Genomic DNA, 22,541 nt, shown 5'->3' with positions numbered 1-22,541 from the left:
CATAATTCACATTTGTTGCTGAATATTAACTGAATATAATATCTCGGCGCCACATTAAATTTGCCCTTCACCAACTTCAAAAAGCGTTCTCAAATTCAGGAGGGATGAAACTGACTAGGCACAAAAAAAATACCAGTTTCTTTAGTCAACAACAGAAATTAATGAGTTTACAAATGCAAATTCACAGTAACTTATTGACTGAAAGATGACTACCAGTGTGATCCAAAGACTAGCATTAACCTAAAGGCAGGCACAGCTGATACTGTGATTGAACACAAGGGAATGGGAGAGATGGTTCAAAATCACTTTTCATCGCTCCTCATCATGGATCTTCATTCTTTCATAGGCACAGCTGGCCAGCATTTGTTGCCCATCCAGAATTGTCCTTGAGCTGTGTAACTTGTTAAAGTATTTCGGAGGGTAGTTGAGAATCAACCACATCATTGTGGGACTGGAGTCACAGGCAGGTCAGACCAGTTAAGGACGACTGATTGAATTCCCTAAAGGACTGGTGAATGGGTTTGTATGGCAATCAACGATAGTTTCATGGTAATCATGAGTGACAAAATACTGAGGACATGTCCGATCAGAATAAACATCTTTTGTAAATTCAATATGAAATTAATTGCACAAATAACTAATGTTTATATCAAAAACTTCAGAAGGAACCCTAGTCCAACTCTTCATTTCATTGGGTAAGGGAAATGTTCATTAAGGCAAACTGCATGGATTCTGCAGAAACTCCTTCTTCAGAAGGGAATTTGGAAATGGTTGGAAGGGAGAAATTTCTGATTCATGGAAAGAGAGAAGGAAATTGGGACTAATTGGCAAGATCTTCGTAAAAGGCTGGTTATAAATAGAATGAGTGGAAGGTCCTCTTACTGCGCTGTGCCATTTGTCGATGACATTGTTGATCTGTCTGTCTCCAGCATTCCTAATGAGAACAGCCGAATTCCATTTCTTCAAAACAAAGACCCAAAGTGCTGCTGCATGACGTCACCGCTTAACATTGCAGACAGCTCCATTGGGATCCAGGCAGGGAAATGTTCCTGTAGCGTTGTGGTTACCCCACTCATTTCACATGTGCAAGTTACTCCATTCAGTGCTCGGGGAAACATTATCACCCAGCTGTGTGGAAAAGTTGTATCGCTCCCATTCCTGTTTGTTGTTGAATGTGAACTGAATGCTGGATCTTGCAGCCACATTAGATTCGCTCTTCAGCATTTCTGAAGATAACATTCAGCAAAATAAGAAGATGTTTCCGCTGGCAGCGGGTGATTGGAGAGTGCGGGGCTGGACTATTGCGACTTGTTCCTGTATCACTCACTGTGGAGCTGAGGAAGAGCGATTAATTGATGGGCTTGTTTCAATCAAATAGCCTCACAGATCTCTATTGATTTAGATGGGGGTTCACGATCGTTCATATTCTTTGTTATGTCCGAAATGAATATCCATAAACAGAGCTTGGTGTGGGAACTCAGTGGGTGACAGCCGAGTTTTCAACGTGGGGTGTGGGATGGATTTTCTTGTAGTTTCAGGGCCCCGAAACAAATCAGAGTGTTAATGAGTAATGATGGGGCGAAAAAAGTGCCAGCTTCGTCCCTGTGTGGTCTCGAACCACCAACCTTTCAAATAACAGCCAAACGCGCTGATTAATTGCACCACAGAGACTTAATAAAAGCACTTGCACTCTGTAAGATATCCTAAACCAATGGCTCAGTGAGAGAGAGCTTCAGATTGCCGCGACTGCAATGACAATTATTCCCTATCAGTTTTACTCTTCCCAAATAAAGGGTGGGACATTCATTGTGGGCACATGGAAAAAGTCTGATCCCACCCATTGCAGACACATCCATGTCACTGGGAACCAGCTCTCCTACAACCGGTGCCGTCTCCCTTCGAGCCTTTCGGTGTTTTGTCTGTCACTGAGTATTCTGCTTGTCCCGAAGCCGATAATTCTAAAGGGGTTTCTCTGTTACACAGCGAGTGGTTAGGATCTGCAATGCACTCCCTGAGCATGTGGGAGAGGCAGATTTCAAAAGAGAATTGGACAGAAAATGCAGGTCTCCGGGGAAAAGGCGGGGTAAAGGGACCAGGTGAGTTAGTTTCCAGAAGAGTAAGACTCAGAAACCAGCGGCTGTGATATTAACAAAGCGGGATGGAGAAAGACTCAGTTTGAGCGGTGACACTGCTGGAGGGATGGGGAGTTGGGGATCACCCATCAAAGCTTCAAAAAAACGGCGGGGCCCAGCATGGGGCTCGAACCCACGATGCTGAGATTAAGAGTCTCACGCTTTACCGGATAAACTAGCCGGGAATGCACAGTTATTATTCCCTATGCAAATATTCAGGGAGATCAATGTTCCTTCCTCCCTGGAGCCTCAGCTTGTTCTGAATTTCAAAGTGTAGAAGGTAATCGGCCTACAAAATCCCCAAGGTTACAATACATTCCTCTCAATCATCAGTAACATCATTCACATCTTCCACTTCTTAGCTGCACCTCCTTCCAAACATTGCAAACTCCTCTTGCATCTTTCATCCTGATATTTTTCTCTTTGACATTTTAATACGAAGCTGCACAATTGATGTGAGTCAAGTTTATGAAGTGAATATGTGTCCATCCCCTCGGGGAGCTGAACCGCATTGACACACACAGAGGAACACACACAGACACATACACCGAGAGTGACAGAGGCCTCAGGAGAGACAAACACCCAGAAAGCAAGGATGTCACCAACTTGGTCAATTATTGTTCCATTTCAGGGGCCAAATGTAGTGAATGTTTCCAGATGAACAATAGTAAGAAACACGGGGGTGTTTGGGTGGTTTTCTTTTTCATTTGACTGATAATTTATTCTCCAGACAGTTTGGGTCAGTCAGGAATGAGAAGAAGGGGAGTTGGCAGGATTCGAACCATGTGTAAAAATGCCTTAAGCACTCGGCCAGGACAATTGGGTAAAGGCTGCAAGTTGTTTGTTTAAAATAATAGAATGAATGCAGAGAGTTCCAGTGAAAGAAGGTCTTCCAGTCCGTGCCATTGCCCCACCTTTTCCCAGTCACCCTGGGATTTACACTGTCTCTCCTCATTCTTCCAACTGAAATACAACACTGCACAGCTCAGCTCAGCTGCCCCTTCACCCCACGGAGAATTACTTGGAAGCGCCTCAAATAACAAACCACCAGAAAGTTTGGCAGCGGTGGGACTGAAGCCCAAATCACCAGGGAGATCGAAACCTGAACCAGCGGCTGAGCCCACTCGGCCTCACTACCACATTCAGATTAGACACAAACATTGTCTTCACCAACATTGACACTGAATTAGAATATTAAAAAATATGATCAGGAATTGGCCATTCGAGCGTTCTCAGCTACTTAATAAGGTCACGTGAAAACTTCAATCATCACCCAGTAACATCCGAACGTTTAGTTGCTGAACAGTTTCCATTCAAAGAAAAGAGAGAGATGTTTTAAAACTGCTCTTTTTTTCCCTGTACCACCTTGACATGAAGCCACAGAACTAACATGGCCAATGTTTGGGTGGTGAAAATGGGAAACTGAACCACATTGACACACACAGAAAATCACAAATATGCACCTTGTTAAGATTTGAAATTGTGCTTATTTTCACACTGTCAATGTGCAGAAAGTGGAGCTGTGATCAGCTTATAGCTCAGAAGATGTACAGCAAGAATGTACATAACAGGCTGATGCTAACAGTGCCTGTTTGGACTCAGTGAGCTCCATCTGACGATTGAAAACATTTAGTTGCCGCTCAACGAGTCCGGTTCCAAATTCCCTGCCATAAATGAAAAGACAACTCGCTGAATTTGCTGAATGCCTTGAATTCAAAGCATCGTATGGAAGGTAAGAAAGTTCATCTTAACCGTGGTATTAGGAAAAATAAAATGACAGAAAGTTACAGCAAAGAAAAGAGGCCATTCGGCCCTGTGTGCTGCTTTCAAAGAGCAGTGTGATTGGTTGATCTGTATACTTTTAGGAAGAATGGACAAAAAGGAAATCGAGGCGGGGTCGCGCTGTTAATAAGGAACGAGATCGGTACATTAGTGACAGAGGATCTTAGATTGAAGGATCAATATGTGGAATTAGTTTGGGTGGAGCTAAGAAACAGCAAGAGGCAGCAAACATTGGTGGGAGTTGTTTATAGGCCACCAAACTGCAGTGGGAATGTTGAGCATGGGATAAATCAGGAAATTAGAGCTGCATGTGACATGGGTAATACAGGAATAATATTCTGCCTCGCACCACCAGCTCTATAGTCAGTGCTTTGCAACGTATCACAGCTCTTCTCTTTTATTTTCACTCTGTCACTCCGATTCTGGGTTTGTTCCCGAGTTTTGCCCTTCTGACATTTCCAGCTCTGATGTGAAACTTCCACTCTCACTCCACCAATTCTATCCGAGCTTTACAGTGTTATTTTCAACCAGCAAATCAATCACATTGATTTGAACAGCTCGCCCAGGAGGAATAAGTTTCAAATCCCTAACCAGGAAACGAACGCAGGCTGTACTGATAAAGTTACCACATTCTAACCACTAACCTAGCAGTTTTACACATGCAGGCTTCTTATGGCATTTTCCCTTTCCAGATCCCTTTTACCAGGGACAACTTTCTTTGACCAAGTGGTCTGTGTCGTTTGAACACAAGTGACGTCTTCAGCCAATGAGAAGAACTATTGCTGTTCGCTGGAACATGAAATCAATACTTTCCTCCTTTAGGACAGTTCTTAAAGCCTCCCCCTTTGACCGAGATTTTAGTCATCTGACCGAATATGTGGCTCAGTGTCACACGTTGTTATATAATGATCCTGGGCAACGTCTTGTGACGTTTCATGAGGTAAAAGGAGCTTTATAAATATATGTTGTTGTTGTAGTCCATACGTAGAAAAAGACAGACTCCTGTTGTCTCTTTCATCCTGACATTTTTCACTGTAACATTGTAATGTGAAGTTGCACCACGAATGTGAATACAGTTTATGCTCGTAAAAATGTGTTCACCCCCTCAGGGAACTGAACCACATTGACCCACACAGAGGAAAACAAACAGCTGTATACACCGAGACTGACAGAGGCCTAAGGAGAAACAAATGCCAGGATGAAATCATGTCACAAAATTAGCTCATTTTTTTTCCATTTCCGACTGGAGATTTGCAGAAGGCTGACAATGAATGGACATAAGAGATCACGGATGTGTTTGGATCACTTTTCCTCAATTCAAACGACAATTAGTTCTGCCTGTGTGCAGTTAAAGTCAGAAATAACAGGAAACGTAGTCAGCAGGATTCGAAGCTGCGTGGGGTAACCCCAATGGATTTCCAATCCATCGATTTAATCACTCAGCCACGACAGCAGAAGTTGCTCCTATGCCACTATTAGTTGTATGAAATCATAAAAGTTACAGCAGAGAAAGCGGTCTTTCTGCCCGTCTTGTCATGGCCATTACCTGGCCTTTCCCCCGGATCCCTGCAATTTATGCTGCCTCTCCTCGTTCTTCCCACCAAATTGGGAATGAAAGAGTGAGAATGATGTAACCTGGCCAATTACCGCCCCATCAGTCTACTCACCATCATCAGTAAGGTAATGGAAGGGGTCATCAAGCAGCACTGACTTAGCAATAACCTGCTCACTGATGTCCAGTTTGGGTTCTGCAAGGGCCACTCAGCTCCTGACCTCATTACAGCCTTGGTTCAAACATAGACAAAAGAGCTGAACTCCAAAGATGTGGTGAGAGTGAAGACAATGGACACCATCATGGGCAAAGCAGTCTGCTTGACTGGCACCACATCCACATTCATTCTCTTCATCACTGATGCGCAGTAGCAGCAGTGTGTACCATCTACAAGATTCACTGCAGGAATTCACCAAGGCTCCTGAGACAGCAGCGTCCAAACCTACGACCATTACCAGCTAGAAGGACAAGGGCAGCAGATAGATAGGAACACCACCACCTGGAAGTTCTCCTCCAAGTCACTCACCATCCTGACTAGGAAATATATCGTCGTTCCTTCATTGTCACTGGGTCAAAATCCTGGAACTACCTTCCTAACAGCACTGTGGGTATACCTACACCACATGGACTGCAGCGGTTCAAGAAGGCATGCCGCCTTCCCAAGGGCAATTAGGAATGGGAAATAAATTCTGGCCCAGACAGCGAAGCCCACATTATGTGAATGTATTTTTTAAAAGATCCAGGTTAGCCAGCAAATTATATTGTCTTGTTCCTCTGACTAAAGTAAAGCTCTGCAAACCTCATTACAGCCTTGGTTCAAACATAGACAAAAGAGCTGAACTCCAAAGATGTGGTGAGAGTGAAGACAATGGACACCATCATGGGCAAAGCAGTCTGCTTGACTGGCACCACATCCACATCAGTCCCGGAGCAAGTCTGACGTATTTTCTCAAGTGAGGAACCAGCTGAAACTTTCAATATTGGTTTTCTTAACACCGAGTTTCCAAACGGGAATTGTGCAATGGCTTGAAAGCGAAAAAAAAAACAGGATTAAGGAGGAAGAGAAGGAAATTGTCATTAATTATAAAGCTCTTTGTACAAAACTGACATGGAGACGATGGGTGGAAGATCCTCTTATAGTTCTGTGCCATTTGATGATGACATTGTTGACCAGTCTGTCTCCAGCATTCCTAATGAGAACAGCCGAATTCCATTTCTTCAAAACAAAGACCCAAAGTGCTGCTGCATGACGTCACCGCTTAACATTCCAGACAGCTCCATTGGGCTCTTTACAGCGCAGGGTTTATAGAGGCGAGTGGGGTCATATTCGCTTCACGTATGATGGTGCTGTGGTTTGAAACCTGGTAAGAGCATTATCCAGGCTTGTTTATTCAAGTGAGTGAAAGTTCGATAAGTTACGTTTGTTGTAAATATGAACACGACGGTTGGAATCCTGCGGATTAAAGTTTTCACCATTTGTGATTTTAACCAAATTAATTATCAGTTATTTAGAAGGAAACCCATCCAAATACGTCGGTATTTTCTTATTTCCATTCATTTGTCAGCATTCAAGAAATTTGCTTTCGGAAATGGAACAAACACTGAGCCAAGTTGATGACTTCCTTGCTTTCTTGGTGTGTGTCGCTCCTTAAGCCTCTGTCACTCTCGGTGTATATCTCTCTGTGTCTGTTCCTCTGTGATTGTCAGTGAGGTTCAGTTCCCTGAGGGGGTTAAAACTTTTTTAACGTCGCAAACTTGATTCACATTAGTTCAGGTTAAAATGTCGATGAGAAAAGTATCAGCGTGAAAGATAAAAGAGGAGATTAGCCCTTTCTAAATATATCCTACAACAGCAACAACTTGTATATATAAAGCGCCTTTCACCTGTTGGAACGTCACAAGGCGTTACCCAGGATCATTATATAACAAAGTGTGACACTGATCCACATGTTCGGTCAGATGACAAAAAGCTCGGTCAAAGGGGGAGGCTTTAAGAACTGTCTTAAAGGAGTAAAGTTAAGATTACATGTTCCAGCTTAACAGCAAAGGTTCTTCTCATTGGTGAAGAAGTCACTTGTATTCAACCGAAACAGACCATTCGGTCGGAGAAACTTGTCTCTGGTGAAGGAGATCAGGAATGAAAAAAAAAGTCAAAAGTTGCCTCCATAATCCAAATGTCAAGCCTTAGTGGTAGTTTCCCTGATGTCCAGTGACTCGGGATTGGCGATTCCTTTGGACCAACAGCGAATAGGGTGGAGGGTTTTGGAAATTGAAAGTTACGCATGTGCAGCTTGTGGGACTATTTCATCTCACTGTTGGTTTCATGCTCCAGATCACAGCAACCGTTGTTTTCATTGGCTGACGAAGTCGTTTATCTTGAACCTAAACAGGCAGTTTTGTGGTGAAAGAGATCGGAACTGAAAAACAATAGGCAAAAGCAGCAAAGAAAAGCCGAATCGAAAAAAGGAACTGCAGCTTCCCTGGTGGTCTAGTGGTTAGGATTCGGCGCTCTCACCGCCGCGACCCGGGTTCGATTCCCGGTCAGGGAATGTTGATTTATTGTATTTCTTGAAACGAGTCTTGATCACTCATTGAGTAGAAGCGTTTAAAAACCCCACCATATTCAGTGGAGTGAGAGTTTAAGTTTCGCCTCAGATCTGGAAGACATCACACTCGTGAGTGGTAGTGAAGGTAAGAGGAGAGGAAAAGGGCTGTTTGCAAGGCACTGACCATAGAAATGTTGGTGTGAGGCAAAATATGGGTGGGAGCAGTGCGAATTTTGCTGCCTACTGTTTGCATTGGCACAAGTATCACTCCTGATGTTGCCGGCTCCACTATTATCCAGTGAGCTCCCAGGCAAGCGGCTTTTTTTCGAATATTCATTTCAAATGTAATGGGAAAACAATTAGGCCTACCATGTACCGATATCCAACACAATGGAAATCTGTGAAGTTATTGGATTCAAACAAATCCATCAATTCTTCCCTCTTCCTCATTTCCAAAGTGAGTGAGACAGGGAAAAGAAGAAAAGCAGCAATATCCCGGCCCCGCACTCTCCAATCACACGCTGCCAGCAGAAAGCGGCGACTGCAGCTTCAGGCAGCGGGTTACTGCCCATCCCTGGGACACAAGATTCTCCAAACCCAAAATCTTTTAAACTCTTCTGATCAATGAGTGATCAACACTCGTTTCAAGATATACAATAAACCGATATCGACCTGACCGGGAATCGAACCCGGGCTGCGGCGGTGAGTGCGCCGAATCCTAACCACTAGACCACCAGGGTAGCCACGCCAACAGTTTTCGATTCGGCTTATCTACGCTGCTTTTGCCTATTGTTTTTCAGTTCAGATCTCTTTCACCACAAACCAATCACTACTGCTCTTTGAAAGCAGCCAGCCCGGCCGAATGGCCATTTTCTGTGCTGTGACTTTCTATAATTTTATGTTTCCCAACAGCACGGGTCATTCTGCCATTTTATAACCCACTCGAGCGAGATGCACTTTCTTACCTTGTATTCGGCTCTTTTGAAACCAAAACACGGAGCAAATTCAGTGAGTTTTCTTGTCATTTGCAGCACGAGATTTGTCGAGAGACTAAGTGAGCGACACATTAATGGTGCCAATCCTTCACTGGAGCTCACCGCGTCGAAAGAGCACTGTTATCATCAGCCTGTTATACACCTTCTTGCAGTACATCTACTGAACAAATATAAGCTTATCACAGCTCTGCTTTCTTCACATTGAAACCCAGTGTGAAAATCAGTTTCAAAAGCTGAACAACTGGGAGGAAAGTGATTGTGGATAATCGGCACTGTGCACCTTCCTGTAATCAGTATCTGGGAGAACCAGGAAGGTGAGATCCAGATGTCTCTTTACCCACGAGTTTTACCCATTCCAACGAACAGACTGTGTCTGCATCAAGCAGCTAGTTGACCAGGGAGCTGGGCGGGCAGAGGGATCTGGGGGCGAGACAGGGACAGAAGCAGGAAGAGATGCGACATGAAATTACTTTCAATTTGATGTGTGTCAGTTGCTTTCATTGATGAATTTCTGTCCTGTAAGTTTCACAGGAGCCGCAGTGATTAGTTGGTGTTTTTTTGAAGTAGTAAGATGTAAAAGTAAGAAGATAAAAGCAAATTACTGCAAATGATGGAAATCTGAAACAAAAACAGAAAATGCTGGAAAAACTCAGCAGCTGGAAGGAGAAACAGGGTCAACGTTCCCAGTCCGTACGACGCCCATTCAGATTTTTAAACAGCACCCAGCTTGGTGCTCGAGCCCACGACACTGAGCTTAAGAGTCACATGCTACACCAACTAAGTTATTGGGGGGAATGTGCGAAGCTGTTTCGTATCCCAACATGCATGGATGGTTTTGTTGCTTTCCACCTGATACCTCAGCTTGGTCGGAATTTTAAAGTGTGGAGCGTAATCGGCCGACAAAAGCCCCAAGGTTGCAATACATTCCCCTCAATCATCAATAACATCATTCACATCTTCCACTTCTTAGCTGCACCTCCTTCCAAATACTGTGATCCATTTTCCTCAGGATTTTCTCCTGTATTTAATACTTAACTGCTTTGTGTCCTCATTTTGAAATTATTGGCATCAACATCCAACACAAATTGAACTGCAAACCTGACGGACAAACAATGGAAAACAAGTCACTCGGTAACACAAATCCCATGGTGCTCATTTTCAGATTCACAACAGTCAGCTTTTCAATAAAATGAAGGAATTTTACAGTGAAAAGTTTAGAAAGTTGGTGTGACTTTTATTTGTGACTCACTAACTCGGGTATTCTGTAAATACTGCTCGGAGGTTTAGTGACCGGGATATAATCTACCTGCGTTTTCCTGAGCCTGTGCTCGGTGTATTGGGAGGTTTGGCCCGGGTTGGAGTATCTTGTGTTCCAGGGATGGGCGGTAACCCGTTGATTGAAGCTGCAGTCGCCGCTTTCTGCTGGCAGCGGGTGATTGGAGAGTGCAGGGCCGGAATATTGCTGCTTTTCTGCTTTTCCCTGTCTCACTCACTTTGGACATGTGGAAGAGGGAAGAATTGATGGATTTGTTTGAATCCAATAACATCATAGGTTTCCAGTATGTTGGATATCGGTACATGGTAGGTCTAAATGTTTTCTCATTACATTCGAAATGAATATTCGAAAAAAAGCCGCTTGCCTGGGAGCTCACTGGATAACAGCGGAGCCGGAAACATTTCTGGAGTTTTGACGTTCAGTTCAATGACCCAAAGAGAACCAGGAACTGTGTGACAATGAAGGCTAATGGGGAGAAAACAGTGACAGCTTCGTCCCTGGGTGGTTTCGAACCACCAACCTTTCGGTTAACAGCAGAACGCTCTAACCGATTGCGCCACAGAGACCGATAGAAACTTGACCAGCGTGTCAGCGAGTTAAAGCTGCAGATTGCTGCGAACGGAATGACAACTGTTCTCTATCAGTTTTACTCTTCCAAAACAAAGGTTGGGACATTAATTGTGGATACATGGAAACAGTCTGATCCCACCCACTGCAGACACATCCATGTCACCGGGAACCAGCTCTCCTACAACCGGAGCCGTCTCCCTTCGAGTCTTTCGGTGCCTTGACTGTTACCAAATATTCTGATTGTCCTGAAGCCGAAATTAGGTTTGAATTCCTGATGTGCAGTAACGAGAATCCTTTCAATGTCTCAGATCAGTTAATTTCACTGAGAACATCAGAGTCAATGTTCCAGCCCCTTAAAGAAGGGAAAGGTGCCTTGACTGTCTCTGGTCAGTCGGACAGTTCGCCCTTCATTCTCCTCTGATTCCGGTTCCCAAAGAATATCTGAAGATTCACAGAGCTGGAGACTGGGTTTCCTGTTTTGGTTCTTTCACCAGTTTCCCACCTGCCAACTGACAATATTTTCCAAAATCTCGTCTCAATCCTCCGCCTTGCATCATGTCCAGAGATCAGGAAATTCAGTTTTGTGGAGAGTTTATGGAGACCGGTATTGTCCTCTATGGAGCAAAGAAGGTTCAACGGAGATTTCATGGAGCTGGTCAAAATGATGAGGGTGGGGACAGTGAGGACGGGTGCTCTTCACTGACGGGGGTCAGTAACCAGAGGACTGGGAGTTAAGATAATTAAAGAAGGACAGACTTGCATTTTAATAGCGCTATTCCCGACCAGTGGTAGTCTCAAACCACTTTCCAGCCAATTAAGTACTTTTTTGAAATAAAAAACAGAAAATGTTGGAAAACTCAGCAGGTTTCTCTCTCCACAGATGCTGTCAGACCTGTTGAGTTTTTCCTGCATTTTCTGTTTTCCTTTCCAGGTTTCCGCAGTTTTGCTTTTATTAAAGTGGAGTGTTGTCATGCAGGGAACACAGCAACCAATCACCGCTCAGGAAACAGCCAAAACCAGGCACGTCACAATGAGCAGACCATGTGCTGTTGGTTGAGGGACAAACACTGACCAGGCCACGTGGCTGCAACGTGAACCCACAGATTTTGATAATGGCTCTGCCCAGTTTAAAACCAGAGACCGTTTCACGTGTTAGGTAAGCATGGAAATCAGTGCACCACAGAAACAGGAAACAGCACAAAGGCCCAATGGGCTTCATTCAAATGTTAAACTGTGACGTCATGCAGCAGCACTTTGGGTCTTTGTTTTGAAGAAATGGAATTCGGCTGTTCTCATTAGGAATGCTGGAGACAGACTGATCAACAATGTCATCATCAAATGGCACAACACAGTAAGAGGTCTTTCGGACAATCATATATCTGTCAGTTTTGTACAAAGAGATTTCTAGTTAATCTCAATTACTTTGCCTCTTTCCATAACCTTTTTTTTCTCCCTTTCAAGTCTTTGTCCAATTCCCTATTGAAAACTCTGAGTTACGAGAAACAATATTGAAAGAGGTGCAGGAACCTCTGCAGTGCCCATGCACAGTGTGTGAAAATTAACAAAGTTTCCCTGACCCAATGACATGAAGAGTTGGCTTTTGACACATAACATTTTTCAAAATTTTTAAAACAGTTGATGTCAAATCGAATTATTAAAAAAATGTTTATCCTGACCAATCATCTCCTCATTTTTCTCAGTCAATATTTACAATTTCATTACAGTTTATCGACATTTTTACCAACATTTCACGCACAGTCACACAGGAAAAAAGAAACATCATTTGAAACATCGAAATAACGAAACATTGAAGAAGGAAGTTAGCAGTAGCGATCATTTCTGTATGTTACAAAGTGCAGGATGATCTGATTAACTGGCGGAGTTCGTTCGAGTTTCCCAATAACCTATTCATGCTCCTTTGCTTCTGTTCTATTTCATTGGCAATACCAGGGAAGAGTGTTAAGGTAGCGTGGCCGAGCGGGCTAAGGCGCTGGATTAAGGCTCCAGTCTCTATGGAGGCGTGGGTTCGAATCCCACCGCTGCCAACCGTTTAAGTTATTTGCCTTTTAGGATCTGCAGCTCTCCAATTTGAACCAACAGATACCAACTCACATTAAATCCATCGGAGCGTGTGGTGTTTAACTTTGATAGGAGGAACGAGGAGAGAAGATATAAATATGAGTTGCTGTAGTAAAATGGCGGTGTGTGGGATTACAGTCGCTGAGCTGCTGTGGCACAGAGTCAACATGTGAACGACATGCTGAATGACCGCCTGATGTAGCCGCCTATGATTTTATACAAAATACATTCATGCAAATCTGGGTCTTGGGTTCGTGACTGAATTATTACGGTGACAGGTTTTGAATGCATTGGGATCTCCCCAGGTGGGCTGGAACCCTGACAGCTACGCTTCTTCTCATTCCTTAAATTTACAGTGTACCTGCACAATTAATTGTCGATTAAGTTGAATAAAAAACACCCAAAATCTCCAGCGTTCCCTAATTTCCATTCGTCTGCAAGCATTCACAAAATTTACAGCTAGGAATGGAACAAAAACGGAGCCAGGTTGGTGTCATTCTTGCTTTCTGGGTGTTTGTCTCTCCTTAGAGACAATCCCTCGCCCTCTGTCGCTCTCGGTGTATATGTCTGTGTGTGTTCCTCTGTGTGTGTCAATGTGGTTAAGTTCTCTATTTATACCGTCCAAACATTATTCTAATGAGCCTCCAGTTTCCTTGAATTGGTGAAAGGCTCTCTTTAAATGTAAGTCTTTATTTCTCTTCTTTCTTTCCATATGTCAATCTAAAGTTAACAATCATATGGAATGGTGAAGTGTATCTGTTCCTTTCAGTGTTTACCCCACTCTCTGTCTTTATCTGTCTCTCTTTGTCCCTGTATATCTCTTCCGCTCTCTTTCACTTTCTCAGTCTCTCTGTCTGTGTCCCTACCTCTGTTCATTCTTGTGCTCTTTGTTCCCTCCATTCTCTCGCTGTCTGTGTGCAGCCAAGATTCACTGGATTGATTCCTGAGTGACAGTGAACCTGCTGAGAGGCTGTTTTCCCCTGGCTGGAGCGTCTAGAACTGAGCTCACATTCTCCGGATAATGTCTCAGCCATATAGGACTGAGGTGAGGAGACATTTCTTCACTCAAAGGCTGGTAAATCTTTGGAATTCTGTAGCCTGGAGCTCTGTGGACCCTCGGTTGATGAGTATACTGAAGGCTGAGATGAATAAACTTTTGGACTTTAAGGGAATGAAGGGCAATCGGGATCAGATGGGAAATTGGTGTTGAGGTTGGGGATCTGACATGATTTTATGAAGGGGTAGTGGTGGCTCGAGGGGGCTTATGGCCAATTCCTGTTTCATTTTTGATGTTTTTAATGTTCCGTTTCAGTGAAAATACCATCAAGGCGACGGGAAACAGCAGGTTGAGAGAGGTAGCTTAGCCGAAGGGCCTCAGACACTTGATTCAGGTTCTATTATTTGTGAAACCGCTGGCAAAGTTGTAAGTGGTTCACCTGTGGGTCACTTTGAATGCTCTCTTCTAACGAAAAAGTGCCAACTCGAAGAGAAGGCGGGCGCGTATTGGGTTTCATTTTAACTGGGAGAAGGAGAAGAGGCAATACAAATATTAGTTGCTTATGTGAGAATGCGCGGCAGTGGAAGTAGTTGAGTTGTTCTTCTAGTCAGCCAGCACGGAGAAGATGGGCCGAATGCCCGCCTTCTCTGCTGCAGCCACCTTATATACCAGCAGTAATTAACCTGTCCATAGGGAAAGTTGCCGTGGCAGACTGGTTAAGGCGATGGAGTTCAAATCCATTGGGGTTTCCCGCTGCTCATTATTCCTGGTTTTAACTCTGTGTCTACAGAGTTAATCATCGGTTAGATTCAATCAAATCCATCCAAACACTAAAACATCCAAGAGGGTTTTCCTATTTCCGTTCATTCACGAAAACATTCACGAAACTTGTAGTCCTTGTGGAACAAAAACGGAGCCAGGTTGGTGACATTCTTGCTTTCTGGGTGTTTGTTTCTCCTTAGATACAAACCCTTGCCCTTTGTCACTCTCGGTGTGTGTCTGTGTGTATCCCTCTGTGTGTGTCAATATGCTTCAGTTCCCAGAGGGGTGAACAGGTTTTTACCATCACAAACTTTATTTACAATAGTTGTGCAGTTTCATAACAAAATGTTACAGAGAAAAATATCAGGATGGAAGATGCAGGAGGAGTTTACAATGTTTGGAAGAGGGTGCGGCTAAGAAGTGGAAGATTCAGTGAGAAGTTTACTCCTCATTTAACACGAGATTTGGAAGCAGATCTGGGAAATATTTGTGTCCATATAAACATTAAAATCTCGCCTCTTAACGATTTTGCCTTACACCACCATTTCTACAGTCAGTATTTTTCAGCCTATAACAACCCTTTTCTATCTTCACCTCTGTGTTTGTTCTCGACCCGTTGCGACAGGATAACATTTCAAACTCTGACTCTGATTCACGTAGGTAATCGACATTTCTTGCTTTTAGTCACGAGATTATTCAGTTTGCACGCGGTGAAAAGTTATCACTCCCTGATCGGGAATCAAACCCGGGACACAGCAGTGAAAATGTCGAATCTTGACCACCACACCACCAGGATAGCACTAAGAGGTCATACAACTTGACTTACCTATGTTACCTATGCCTTTTATTTTCATTTCCCACCCATTTCACCAGAGACACGTTTCAACGAACAGAAGAACATAAGAAATAGGAGCAGGAGTCAACAATCAAGCCTGCCCCGCCATTCAATAAGATGATGGCTGATCTGCCCCAGGCCTCAACTTCTCTTTTGTGCCAGCTCCTCATAGCCCCCAACTCCCCGATATTTCAAGAATCTATCTGCCTCCTCTTTAAATACGCTCAGTGATCTAGCCTCCACAACTCTCTGGGATAGAGAATTCCAAACATTTACTACCCTTTGAGAGAAGAAATTCCTTCGGATCTCAATTTTAAATGAGTGCCCCCTTATTCTGTAACGATGTCCCCTAGTTCTAGAATCTCCCACTAGAGGAAACATCTCTACATTAACCTGGCAAGCCCCCTCAGAATCTTATACGTTTCAGTAAGGTCACCCCTCATTCTTCTAAACTCGAATGAATAAAGGCTTAACCTGTTCTGCCGTTCTTGATAAGGCAACCTCTTCATCCCAAAAATATGCCTACTGAACCTCTTTTGAACTGCCTCCAATGCTAGTATATATTTTCTTAAATACGGGACCAAAACTGTACACAGTACTTCAGGTGCGGCCTCACCAACACCCTGCACAGTTGTAACAGGAATTCCCTCTTGTAAACTCAAGCCCCCGAGCAATACAGGCCAAAATTCCATTTGCCTTCTTAATTATTTGCTGCACCTGCATGCTAACTTTTTGTGTTTCATGCATGGGAACACCCAGATCCCTCTGTGCTGCACTTTTTTGGAGTCTCCCTCCATTTAAATAATAGTCTGTCTTTTGATTCTTCCTGCCAATGCATATGACCTCACACTTTTCTACATTAAACTCCATCTGCCAAGTTTTTGCCCACACATTCAACCTATCTATATCACCTTGCAGATTCCTTATGTCCTCATCACAACCTGTCCTCCCACCTATTTTTGTATCGTCAGCAAATTTGGACACATTACACTCTGCTCCCTCCTCCATGCCATTAATACGGATCATAAATAATTAAGGCACCAGGACTGATACATGTGGCACTCCACTAGTTACGTCTTTCCAACCTGAATAAGACCCATTAATCCCGACTCTGTCTTCTGTGTGTGAAATTGGGCTCTTTACATTGCAGGGTCTGTGTAGGGTAATAGAGATCACGGTCTCTCACACACGGAAAGTTTCCCCGCTACATTGCAGGGTTTGTGTAGGGTAATAGGGATCACGGTCTCTCACACACGGAAAGTTTCCCCGCTACATTGCAGGGTTTGTGTAGGGTAATAGGGATCACGGTCTCTCACACACGGAAAGTTTCCCCGCTACATTGCAGGGTTTGTGTAGGGTAATAGGGATCACGGTCTCTCACACACGGAAAGTTTCCCCACTCGAAAAGGGGTAGAAGGATTAACAGAATTAAACGTGAGGAAAGGTTGCATCATTCCCATTTGTTGTTAAATAGTAACTGGATGCATCATCTCAAAACAAAGTGATATTTATACTACTCCAGGTTTTGAATGATATTCTGAAAAATGCATGGCTCGGAAATTAGAGGGAAAGATGGGGGTGGATTTGCTGTAAGGTTGTTCGCACGTGTGTGAGGTGTTGAATGAGCTGCTGATGTGCTCTGTCAACTGATGATTCTAATGTTAGATCAATTTCTCTGTCGCGTGGCTAAGATTTTCAGCCGAATTGTACTTCCACAAAACAAGGTTCTGAAGTGCAATAAGACAGCACAGTTTGATATTCCAGGTCGGTCTGCAAGGAGCTGCGTGTAGCTTTTGTAGCCTAGTGGTTATCACATTTGCTTTACACGCCGAGAATTCCCTGAATCGAAACACATTGAAGAACAGTGGAACTGGCAGCATTTGTGGAAAGTATTCTTGCTGCCATTGACAACCCGGATCTGAGTGACACTGAATGTTGATGGGGGAAAAACATTAACGGCTTCATCTCCGAACCACCAAACTTTACAGTTAACAGCCGAACGCGCTGACCAATTGTGCTGCAGAGACTGATGCAACTTTCTGTGCTCTTTGTACAGGCACAGCCAAGTCTCTTTGAACATCAGCACAACTTTCTCACCTTTTGAAACATGTCCTGCTTTGTTGTTTTTAAAAATTATTCTTACGACCAAGTGAGTAGCTTCAGACTTTGCTGCATGTTTCTCCGTCTGGTATTTTGTTAGCCAGCCACTTATATATTACAGAAACAGGAAATGCTGGGAAAACTCAGCAGGTCTAACAGACTCGGTGAAGAGGGAAACAGAGTTAAAGTTTCGAGTCCCTATGACTCTTCTTCAGAGCTGAAGAGAAGCAGAAAGTGATGGAATTTATACTGCTGAAGCCGGGCAGGGAGAGTAGAGCAGGTGATGCTGGATAGAAGGTCAGCGATAGGTAGGAGCTAAGGGGAGATTGACAAAGGTGTCATGGACACAAGGCAAATGGGCTGTTAATGGTAGTGGTCAGGGCTGAAGAAGGTGCTGATAGTGGCATAAAAGTAAGAAAGCAGAATGTGTAAATAGCAGAACAAGGGTCAGCACTTTCTGAAAAAGCGACATGGAAGGAGTAACAGATGGCCCTTTGAGGGTGGGGTAGGGGGGAAGGGCGGTGCTTGGGGGAAAAAGAATAGAAAAGGGGTTTAAAAGGGGAGATGAAATAATGAATAAATGAATAAAAATAAGAAAATAAAAATACATTTTTATAAAAGGATTTTAAAAAGGGTCAAAATGGAGGAGAGAGTTCATGGTCTGAAGTTGTTGAACTCAATGTTAAGTCCGGAAGGCTGTAAAATGCGTAGTCAGAAGATGAGGTGCTGTTCCTCCAGTTTGCGTTGAGCTTCACTGGAACAATGCAGCAGGCCAAGGATGGACATATGGGCATGAGAGCAGGGTGGTGTGTTGAAATGGCAAGCGACAGGGAGGTCTGGGTAATGCTTGCGGACAGACCGAAGGTGTTCCGCAAAGCGGTCACCCAGTCTGCGTTTGGTCTCTCCAGTGTAGAGGAGACTGCATTGGGAGCAGTGAATGCAGTAGACTAAATTGAAGGAGATGCAAGTGAAGCGGTGCGTCACCTGAAAGGAGTGTTTGGGCCCTTGGAAGGTGAGGAGAGAGGCCCCTAAAGGGCCATCTGTCAGTTGCTCTACGTTGTTCTTTCATAGTGCTGATCCTTGTTCTGTATTCACACATTCTGCTTTCTTACCTTCATGTCACAATCGGCACCTTTTTTTTAGCCCTTTCCGCTACCATTAACATTCCCTTTGTCTTGTGCCCTGCCATCATTGTCAATCCCCCCTTAGCCCCCACCTATAGCTGATCTTCCCACTTGCTCCCTCCCACCCCCTCGGAAACAGTATAACTTTCATCCCATTTCTGCTTCTCTTCTGCTCTGAAGAAGAGTTACAATGACTGGAGACATTGACTCTGTTCCTCTCTCCACAGATGCTGTCAGATGCTGAACTTTCCCAGCATTTTCTGGTTTAATACAGATTTCCAGCATCCGCAGTATTTTAACTTAAAAGCAAAATGCTTCTCCGCAGCATTTTGTTTTTTCTTCTTATGCAGTCTCTCAAATTTCCATGTTATTTGGTATTTTCAGTTGAAGGATAACCATTGACCCCAGCAAAGATTGAACGCACAACTCCTGGTTTATAAGGCCAGTAATCTAAACGCTGAGCTATGGAGACACCTACTAGCTACAAACTACGGAAAATGGACCATATTCAGTAGAACGAGGTAGAGGTTGAAGTCCCGGGTGGATGACATTTGATAGACCTGGAAATGTCTGAGAGGGAGAACAGGGAGTTAAAAGATGCGACATGAAATCGGCAGAATTTGATATGTGTCAGTTACTTTCAGTGATGAACTTCTGCCGTGTGTCGCCTTGTCAGTCTCACAGGAGCTGCAGAGATGAGGTTGACGGCACCTGATTAAAATGAGGAATATTGGGAACTGTAGTCAGCAGGATTCAAACCTACAGGGGGAAACCCCAATGGATTTCAAATCCGTCACCTTAAACATTCAGCCACGACTAACAGCAGCTTTCGAGCTCAAATGTGTTATCAAATCAGAGATGGCTGCAAAATTAGTCACTCGGCCCATCGTGTCTGTGCTAGCTCTCTGGAAGAGCAACTCAACCAATTCCACACACCCCCCTTTCCCCCCAACAATTTATATTTGCATGGCCTCTCCGCGTTTTTCCAAACAAAATAAAAGAACAAAGATCAAAGAAAAGTACAGCACAGGAACAGGCCCTTCGGCCCTCCAAGCCTGCGCCGATCATATGGCCCGTCAACTAAAATATTTTGCACTCCCGGGGTCCGTATCCCTATATTCCCATCCTATTCATGTATTTGTCAAGCTGCCTCTTAAACACCACTATCGTACCTACTTCCACCACTTACTCTGGCAGCGAATTCCAGACACTCACTACCCTCTGCGTAAAAAACTTGCCCCGCACATCTCCTCTATAGTTTTCTCCTCTCACCTTAAATCTATGTCCCCCTAGTAATTGAGTCTTCCACCCTGGGAAAAAGCTTCTGACTATCTACTCTGTCCATGCCAAACATAATTTTGTAAACTTCTATCAATTCGCCCCTCAATCTCCATCGCTCTAGTGAGAACAATCCGAGTTTCTCCAACCTCTCCTCATAGCTAATAACCTCCAGATCAGGCAGCATCCTGATAAACCTCCTCTGCACCCTCCCCAACGCCTCCATATTCTTCTGGTAATGCGGCGACCAGAATTGCACGCAATATTCCAAGTGTGGCCTAACCAAGGTTCTATACAGCTGCAGCATGACTTCCCAGCTTTTATACTCAATACCCCTGCCAATGAAGGCAGTCATGCCATATGCCTTCCTGACTACCTTATCCACCGGCGTTGCCACTTTCAGTGACCTGTAGACCTGTACACCCAGATCCCTCTGCCAGTCGATGCACTTAAGGGTTCTGCCATTTACTGTATAATTCCTGCCTGTAGTAGACCTTCAACAATGCATTACCTCGCATTTGTCCGGAATAAAATCCATCTGCCATTTCTCCACCCAAGTGTCCAACCGATTTATATCCCGTTCTATCCATTGACAATCCTCTTCACTATCTGCAACTCCTCCAACCTTAGTGTCGTCTGCAAACTGACTAATTAGCCCAGTTATATTTTCCTCCAAATCATTTATGTATACTACAAACAGCAAAGGTCCCAGCACTGAACCCTGCGGAACTCCACTAGTCACAGCTCTCCATTCAGAAAAGCACCCTTCCACTGCTACCCTTTGTCTTCTATGACCAAGCCAATTCTGTATCCATCTTGCCAGCTCACCTCTGATCCCGTGCGACTTTAGCTTCTGTATCAGTCTGCCATGAGGGACCTTGTCAAAGGCCTTACTGAAATGCATATATATAACATCCACTGCCCTTCCATCGTCGATCATCTTTGTCACTTCCTCGAAAAACTCGATCAAGTTAGTGAGACACGACTTCCCCTTGACAAAACCATGCTGCCCCTCACTAACACGCCCATTTGCTTCCAAATGTAGTAAATCCTGTCACGAAGAATCTTCTCCAATAATTTCCCTACCACTGACGTTAGGCTCACCGGCCTGTAATTTCCTGGATTATCCCTGCTACCCTTCTTAAACAGTGGAACAACATTGGCCATTCTCCAGTCCTCTGGGACCTCATCCGTAGCTAGTGAGGATACAAAGATTTCTGTCAAGGCCCCAGCAATCTCCTCCCTTTCCTCCCTCAGTACTCTGGGGTTGATCCCATCTGGCCCTGGGGACTTATCCACCTTAATATTCTTCAAGACGCCTTACACCTCCTCTTTTTTGATCTCAACATGATCCAGGCTATCTACACACTCTTCCCTAGACAAATCGACCGCTAAGTCCTTCTCTTTGGTGAATACTGATGAGAAGTATTCATTTAGTATCTCTCCCATTTCTTCTGGCTCCACACACAGATTCCTACCTCTGTCCCTGAGTGGGCCTACCTTTTCCCTGTCTACCCTCTTGCTTTTTACATATGTATAAAAGGCCTTGGGATTTTCCTTAATCCTTGTTGCCAGTGACTTTTCATGACCCCTTTTAGCCATCCTGACTCCTTGCTTAAGTTTCTTCCTACTTTCTTTGTATTCTCCACGGGCTTCTTCTGTCCCCAGCCTTCTAGCCCTTACAAATGCTTCCCTTTTCTTTTTTACTAATCTAATAATTAACTCCATAGGCACCTTATCAAAATCAGGAATGATGAGAACTGAAGCTGGTAGGCTTTGGAAGTCTGTGAGGAGACCCCACAGGATTCCAACCCCATCCCCTTATCCACTCCACCGTGAACACAGGACCTGCACTGACGTCACTGCTGTTTGTATAAAATCATAAGCGGCTCCATCAGACGGTCATTCAGCATGTCGTTCACAAGCCGAATCTCTGGAAGAGCAACTCAACTACTATAATTCCACACCCTACCTTTTCCCCACAGCAACTCATTTTTTTCGTCTCTCCTCTTTCTTCTTGACAAAATGCAGCACAGGACTCTCAATTTTCGGTGGTGTGTGTTTGTCCAAATAGGGCTGCTAAATGTTTGACAGCGGTGGGATTCGAACCCACGCCTCCGTAGAGACTGGAGCCTTAATCCAGCGCCTTAGACCGCTCGGCCACGCTACCACATCGGTGCAAATTATTAATCATCTCCTTCATCGGCATTGCCACTGAAATAGATCAAAAGCAATGAAGAAGGAATTGATCATTCGGAACCTGGATCCAGCTCCGTCAGTTAATCAGATCATCCTGCACTTTGTAACAAACAGAAATCATCTTCACTCAAAAACACAATGAGCTGCAGTGAAGGGTTGGCACCATTTAAACTGTCATTCAACTGGTCTTGTTCCAAATCTCCTGCTAGAAATGGCAAGAAAACTTCTCACTGAATTCAATCCGGGGCTGACTTCAGAAGGACAGGACACAAGGTAGCAAACTACATTTCGATGGAATGGGTTATAAAATGGCA

The 22,541-nt window shown here is 44.1% G+C and overlaps 1 protein-coding gene and 3 non-coding genes across 4 annotated transcripts in view; 3 read left to right on the top strand and 1 right to left on the bottom strand.

Moving 5' to 3' along the window:
• Positions 1-22,541, top strand: part of LOC144698553 (uncharacterized) — an 81,443-nt gene that overhangs the window by 32,743 nt on the left and 26,159 nt on the right. The gene's annotated exons all lie outside the window — the stretch shown is intronic.
• Positions 7,944-8,015, top strand: trnae-cuc (transfer RNA glutamic acid (anticodon CUC)). The gene has a single exon. It is a non-coding gene; the product is annotated as a tRNA-Glu (tRNA).
• Positions 12,817-12,898, top strand: trnal-aag (transfer RNA leucine (anticodon AAG)). Its single transcript has one exon. It is a non-coding gene; the product is annotated as a tRNA-Leu (tRNA).
• Positions 22,117-22,198, bottom strand: trnal-aag (transfer RNA leucine (anticodon AAG)). The gene has a single exon. It is a non-coding gene; the product is annotated as a tRNA-Leu (tRNA).

This window comes from Cetorhinus maximus, chromosome 23 (assembly GCF_964194155.1).
Source record: "Cetorhinus maximus chromosome 23, sCetMax3.hap1.1, whole genome shotgun sequence".
NCBI lineage: Eukaryota > Metazoa > Chordata > Chondrichthyes > Lamniformes > Cetorhinidae > Cetorhinus > Cetorhinus maximus.
This window is presented reverse-complemented; position numbering and strand designations above follow the sequence as displayed.